This window comes from Cynara cardunculus (genome assembly GCF_001531365.2).
Source record: "Cynara cardunculus var. scolymus isolate 2C chromosome LG 1, CcrdV1, whole genome shotgun sequence".
NCBI classification, from domain to species: Eukaryota; Viridiplantae; Streptophyta; class Magnoliopsida; order Asterales; family Asteraceae; genus Cynara; species Cynara cardunculus.
The window spans coordinates 3,702,450-3,710,479 of NC_037528.1; positions in this window are offsets into that span (position 1 = coordinate 3,702,450).

The following is an 8,030-nucleotide window of genomic DNA, read 5'->3' on the forward strand; positions in this document are numbered from 1 at the left end:
ATATGGATATCCTTGTATTTTACCTAACCTAATTTGTCTGAAATTAAATCTTGGGAGATTTCGAAGATAAAACGGAACAATATCTTTAGTCGCATACAGAGGTCTGTTGTTTTGGTCTGGAGCCATCAGCATAGCTGTGAGCCTGTGACTAGATCTCRGGTGTTTGTTYCAGCAACAACGTCAAAGTAATCTGCAAGTACACCTCCTTTRAGGGTAGAAAGSCAAGAAATTGATCTTCTGGAAAATTTGAAAAAAGAACAACGGACGACGCAATTTTCTCCAAGGCCTAACTTTTGCAAAATTTTCAACCAATTGAAGGAATCTGGACCTAAAAGACAATAAGATAAGGAGARTTATTCGATGGATGCATATGACCAATAACCAATTCCAGAGACTTGAACTTACAGGTCAAGAACAAAGGCCCCAACCATGGAAATCAGTAATTGAAGATATTGAATCCTATAGCATCTCAACACAATGGATGACACAATTTCCAGCATCAATCCCCATGTACAAAAGGACTAGCATTACTTCAGAGGTGCAATGAACAAAATACATACAACTAGAGCAAATGTTCATGGACAACAACATCCCGACCATTATTCCTCTCCTGCAAGCAATTAAAAGGAAGATAAAAAAAAAAAAAGAACCATAAACACCATGCGCAAGCTGTAGATACAAACAAAGTGATCGAAAAAATCATTTAGAGTGATCCAAAGACTAGAAGTTCAATTAGAGTCTTCAACTCCGACATTGGTGTCAGCGAAAGGTTAATCATGAGGTCTAACAGAACTGGAGACTGGGGTGCTTTAAGAAAAGGTGACGGCGTTTGAGTGCACTGGATATGATCAAGAAGCAAAAGCATATATAAACACAAGAAGGTTACGGACAACGTCTATGCCATACTTGACGACAATATATATATATATAAAACTAGCTAAGATAGACAACAAGCCTACCGAACAACTACTTGCTCTGAATAATAAGTGCTAGTACAAAAACTGGCAAAGTATAAAAACATGTACATACCATGGCACAGCTCATGTACATAACATAAACATAGGAAAGAAGAGAAATACTCAAATACATCATCCAAATCAGACCACAATAATCAAATCATCTGGTAGGTTATCAGCCCTTCCAAACAGAACTTGAATTCAATTTACCAACATGCATTAGGTTAACAAGAACTATGTTTGAGTAAATATACATGAATTTTGTCACTGTAGCAATTGTAAAGGGAAAAAAAGTCAACTGAACCACAAGCGATACAGGAGTTAAGAGTGAAGTCGTCGCATTACACAAAGTATCATACTAGTTAACTAGTTAACTAGTTCAGGAACACTGTTCTTGAGTTATCTAGGTCAAACCACATTCTAGGAGAGCTAGAAGAAACCATCCTAAAATAAGAAATCATCACATTTTCAAAGCTTAACTTATAGTTATAGTAATAAGGATTATTTCTAAAAAATAGAAATGATCAAAGATGAGATGATCTAGAATCAAAAGGTTCATAATCTAGATTTCATGAACAGAAGGACGAAAGTTCATTACACTGCTATCTTTCTGCTGCTTCACCAATAAACTAAAACCACCTATTGAGCTCTCCATTGTAAATTTGTAATCAGGGAAAACCAAAAAGAACATCAGTAGAGTTGGGCTTCTCGATTATGACAAAAAGATTACAAAAGAAGAGTTTAAAGAACATGAAGTCTGTGGACATTCAATAGAATTGAACAACCGCTAGTTCCAAATAAGAAGTGCTGGAGTAAAAAATAGTAATGCATAAAAGCATGAATATGCTTCTACACTACTCATGTACAAAAACATACAGGGGAAAGGAATTCCTGGCCGCGCCATCCGAAGCATGTCATCATGAAGAAGATAGACGCACCCTTTCAAACGCCCACACTGCACCGGCCCCACAGCCACCATGTGGGAGGTAAACTCAAAAAAAAAGTATACTCCATAAGCTCTAAAAACTCACAAACTTAACTAAAGAACTCATAAGCAATAACATTTCAATTAAGCAAAATGAGGAGTTCCATCAGCRGTTGCTTTCGGCAACAAGACCACACTCAACAACATTAGAAAGGGAAATGGAAATCATGCCCATCACCCAAATTCAAGTAACAAAAAATGCAGAAACATGTGTATATGTGTGGAAAACAAATGACTAATAAGCAAAAAACGCATGGAGAATGACTAATGACTAAAACAGAGCCTAATGTGCATCCATATGATGTAAAATTTTCTTAGAATATTTATTGGACAGGTTACTATTGAATTACTACCTGAAATTTAAAAAATTTCAAAGAGAAGGGGATCATACGATTCATAATCTACATCTCTGCTCAGCGACGGAACCAGGAATTTTTTTGAGCAGGTGCACCTTTAAGCCTTTAAGGTGGATCAAGGGTCCACAAAGTTGTGGTTTGACCTGAGAAAGATCAACGCAATTTCACTTACGGAAAAGTCAATTGTGTCGATTCGTGGATAAAAATACATTTTTTCAAATGAAATCGACCTTGACCTTTAAAATAAATATGTCGCCTTGAAAACGAGATATAGAACAGCAACCTTTAGTATGAATTTGCGAAAAGGAAAAATAAATCATGAAAAAAAGTAATAGAATCAAAATGGGAGAAACATAAATGAAAAGCTGCCTTGGTGTCATGGTAGTTATGTCTATAGTCGTACTTGAGGCTTGTGAATTCGATCCTTGTAGCTGTATCTTTCTGTTAATAATTTTAGTAATAACTATCTAGGGGCCATGGGCTGGCCTGTGAGCTGAAATTTAAAAGATGAAACATAAAATTTTGTTAGATGTAAGAATCGAACCTACAACCTATTGTAAGTCATGATTTAACCTAACTACTTTAACCATCCACCCATGTAAAATATTTTCTATAAATTTGGTTTCAAAGGATTTGAGAGCACCTTTCTGGCATCTAATTTTTTTTTCTCTTGCAATAATCGAGTGAACAGGAGCAAGGGAGCCCGCTCAGCCCTTCACAGGTCCGCCCTTATTTCTGCTAGAAAATGGCAAAACTTCGTCACACAGCTTTCTTTCGGCTGCATCACCAACAAGTTAATAAAAACCATCTAAAGAACTCCAATGCTGTTACGTTAGACTCCCTAATAACAAGTGTTGGATTAGAAACAGGCCAAGTATACAATTGTACATGCATGAATATATTACTATTGCACAACTCATGTATAAAAACATAAACGAGGAGGAAAATGAAATTCTTAAACAACACTACCCAAATCAGGTCACAACATCAAATAGTTCATCAGCCCAATCCCTGGCAAAAACCAGAATGTCAAGTCACTTAACAGAAAACACGTAAAAAAGATTATACAATAGAAAGAGTGCACAGGATTTGAATTGTAGATCAAATATGAGAGGACAAACCAACTCGACTACAATGTACCACAACACATGGGCTTGATATTTCTTGTATTAGAATCAACAAAAAAACAAGGAATTGCAAAACCTCAGAGTTGGTTTCATGAATCCTGAGTCACAAAATGAAGAGAAGCACACAGATAATTATAAATGCCATGAAACTACTACAGGCAAAAGAGACAGCTGATACAAGACTTGCTTAAACATCAACAAGGATAGAAGAGAGTATTGCACCGATTGGATGTAAACAATGTAATCTCAAAGCAGAAGTGGCATGGCAAGTTGCTTTCTGCAAGAAATCTTGAATCTCAGGCCTGTCACCACAAATTGAAGGAACATAAAGCATGATTTTTTTTTGGAAAGAGGACGACACCTCTGACAACATTAAAGTAAAAAAAAGATTTACACCTGCTCGGCACGGTACTACAGCCCAAAGGCAAGTCTACTCTCCAATCGGGACAGCCCCCAATTGTTGACGTGGAGAGCACTAACCTTGCAGTCTAAACAGAAGTAGTTAGAGAAACCTCATGAATTTTGCTACCAATGACTACTACATAATCAAACACCAATAAAACCACAAACAATGCATGAGTTGATAAATTCAGACAAGGCCACAGATTACTCTAGTATTTCAGGAATAGTAGTTGCATTGTACAAATTGATCAATTTACCAAAAGTCACCAAAGGACCTTTGGCCTAGCGGCATCGTAGCCCTTGGCCTTCTAGGAGGTCAGGGGTTCAAACCTCACCATAGGTGAGGAGGGTGTGTGAGTTTATTTGTTGCATTTGCCGTATATAAATATTATATACTTCATTTTTTTTTACCAAAAGTCAACTTCAGAAAAAAGGAATAGCTTGAAAAACTGACAAACTTAAGGGAACCAAAAGACTTAGGCCCCTAGTATGGAACATGTTAATTCAGCAAGTAAATCTTAATTACCAATATGGAATTTCAAAAAGGATAAGTTAAATGTACACAAAGCATAACAAAAAAAGAAGGAAAGAAACATAGACCAATATAGATGACCATATTTTGAGACAGACCAACAACATATGAAGAAGTGCTGGTACAAAAACCGAAAAAATATAAGAAAACCAAGAATATAATACTGCAAAACAGAGGGAAGAAAAGAACTTCCCAATCACATCATCTGAATCAAGCCATGATAATCAAATCATCGGTAGGTAATCCATTCACTGACAGAGCTTATATTGGCCAAGTGATGTAACCAAAAACAACTAAAAAGAACTATTAAACAAAAAGGATCTACATGAATATGTATTGAGATTTTGAACAGAAACGACAAACCAGCTCGCTTGCCATTTACCAGGATTGCAGTTTACCACCACGCATGGGCTTTGCAAGAACTGCATTCAAATAAATATACATTCATTTTTCCACCATCAAAACCATGGGAAAAAAAAGCCAATTTTGACCACAAACACATGAGTTAAGAATGAAGACACCTCAAAAAAGTACAAAACAATTTTAAAATATTTATTTCGAACATACTAGTCCAGAAACAATGTACTTGAGTTGGCTAGATCCATGTCTAGGAGAAGAGCAAGAACACGTCCTGGCAAAAGCAGACCATCCATTTKTCAAAATTTGATGATAACATTTAATGTCTATTGATGTGACCTACAAGTGTATTTGTAAGTTTTTGACAAGTGAATAGCATATTACTCTATGAAATTTCAATGTACCTACATGGAAGTGAAGTATGCATGTGCACATACTCTAGAAAAATGTTTCTACAGTAAAAACATAAAAAATTGTTATTTTTGTGCATTCCTGAATTTATATACATTTTGAATAAGGTGGTATATACGAAAATTTTGAAATGATGAAAGAGGAGATGATATTAAGATTAATAATTAATGGTTCATAATCATGATTTCAATTGAAACATCATTAGCTATCTTTTGGCTGCTTCATCAACAAAAAACCACCTAAAGAGCTCCATTGACATCAGGGAAAACCAAAAAAGAAAACATCAAAAGGGTTAGACTTGTTGATTATAATAAAACACAAAAAGAAAACTTGACGAAACAAGAACGCAAAATCAATCAACCTGGGGAAGAAAACTAGTCCAAAAATTAGATCTTGAGTTAGCTTGGTCAATCTACAGCCTACGGACCATATCACCAAACCCAACATCTAAACCAAATTAAAAGAGAGGTGAAGAGCTTAGTACCTGAACAATTTCTAGCTCCAAAAAGTAAGTGTTGGAACAAAACCTCGTAGCGTATAAAAGCATGATTGTGCTTCTGCAGAGTTCATGTACAAAAACATATATGGGAAAAATAAATTCCTAACCACGCCATCTAAAACAGGTCATGATAATCAGATAATCCAGTAGGTTGTTCGCCATTCCAGACAGAACTCTTAACAGTAAAGTTATTAAAAAGATACAACTAGAAGACTCTAAAAGACAAAGCATTCCCATGAATATGAGTAGAGTTGTAGAGGGACTGAATAAGAAGMGTGAACAACTATGACTGCTATGAGTAGAGTCGCAATTTCTGGTAGATCTTCAAAAAAGAAAAAGAATGAAACTGGTATAGGTAAACACAGCCTTCCAATTAATTTCCGATAAGTACCCAGATGATGCTGATCCTCAGGCCCTGAAATATCAGAGCTGTACCAACATTTCTCAAGAGGAATAAATATGCAATGCAAGTGACACTAATATCTCTTTATTCAAAACCCACAACAAAATACATTTAAAGATCACCCATCAAAATAAAATAAACAAAAACCAAAAGTTGTACCAGAGCACATCCTTTTGATAGACTTAAAGAGGGGGGAGATCAGGATTGGTCAAGTCATTTTGTACACAATGTCTCTACATGTACCTTAACAGCTCGTTTCAATAGAGATTGAAGAAATTGATGTGACAAACATGATGAAGACAACCAAAACATGAAGCTTGAGGTTAAAATCAACAAAAGAAATGGGAATTGCAGAACCTCAATGGTGATTCCAGTGCCAAACAAGTTCAATTTTCGGAAATCATGACACAAAATGCAAAATTAGTATCATGCAGATCATTTAAAAAAATGTCATGATACCACTACATGCCAAAGAGAGGGCCAACAAAAGACTTATTCTTGAGCATCACGAGGAGAAATTGATGAGAGCACTATGATGGAATGCAAACAATATAATACGAAAGCATGAATGGCCAATTTCCAGCCCGTGTGAGAGAACTCTTGAGCATTGTTTTTTTAATTAGCCATATGAGGATCTGCATGCAACATCAGCCGCTTACGTTTTGCAAAAAAATCCACATTACAAAACACCACATGGAGGGAAACCGATAGGAAGTCCATCGCTGAAAATTGAARGAATGGAAAATTCAGTAACATGTGTGTGTGTGGAACACAAACATCATAATGGATGTATATGTTAAGGCACTTACAGGGTTTCAAAGCTCAAGTGGCAATTTCGAGCAGACCCCTAATTTTTCAGAAATAAAAAGTACAATACTTACTAAGGATAGAAAGGACAATGAAAGATGGAAAAACGAGAAAAGAGCCACCACCTTTGGCATCAATGAAAATGCATTTCTTAGGAATGCATTTCTTAGGAATTTCTGGTGGTTCATGATCATGAGGTCTAAGAGCATCTCCAACAACAGCTATGCTATTTTAAAGTTTTGGAGAATTGGAAAAGGTTTATTCCAGCAGCGAAGCTAAACTCTCCTCTGATATGGAGGAAAAWAGGATAGATGAAGAAATCTCCAAATTTGGTTTAAAAAAAAGGGAAAAAGAGAAAATATAGCATATCTGTTGGAGATGCTCTAACAAAATGGCATACTATCGCGCTTTAAGAAAAAAGTGAGATCTTTGACATTACCAGATTTAAATCTGAAGATATCCATATTAAACCACATTTCGGGACAGACAAACAGAGATCACCAAAGGTGCAGCCTAGTGAACAGCTTCTATTCCAAAGAGTAGTGCTGGTACAAAAACTGAAAAAAGTATAAAAAAAACCAAGAATATATTACTCTAAAACAGAGGGAAGAAAAGAATTTCCCAATCGCATCTTCCAAATCAAGCCATGATAATCAAATCATCTGGTAGGTAATCCATTCGCTGACACAACTCAAAATGGCCAAGTCAAGTAACCAAAAAAAAATAACTACATGAATATGAATTGAGATTTTGAACAGAAACGACAAACCAGCTCGCTTGCCATTTACCGGTGATTGAAGYTCACCACCATGCATGGGATCTGCAAGAACTGCATTCAAAAAATATACGTTCATTTTGCCACCATCACAACCATGGACAAAAAAAGCCAATTTTGACCACAAACAATACAGGAGTAAGAATGAAGACGCCTCCACAAAGTACAAAACGATTTAGAAAGTTAATTTCAAACATACTTGTCCACAAACATCGTCCTTGAGTTGGCTAGAAGAACAAGAAGCAATGCATCCTGCAAAAAAGCAGGACCATCCAATTGCCAAAGCCAACTTATAATCTTAAAATTTAATGAGAACATTCAATGTACATTGACCTGATCTACAATTGTATTTACAACTTTTAGACAAGTGAATAGCATATTACTTCATGAAATTGCAATGTACGTACATTACACGAAATA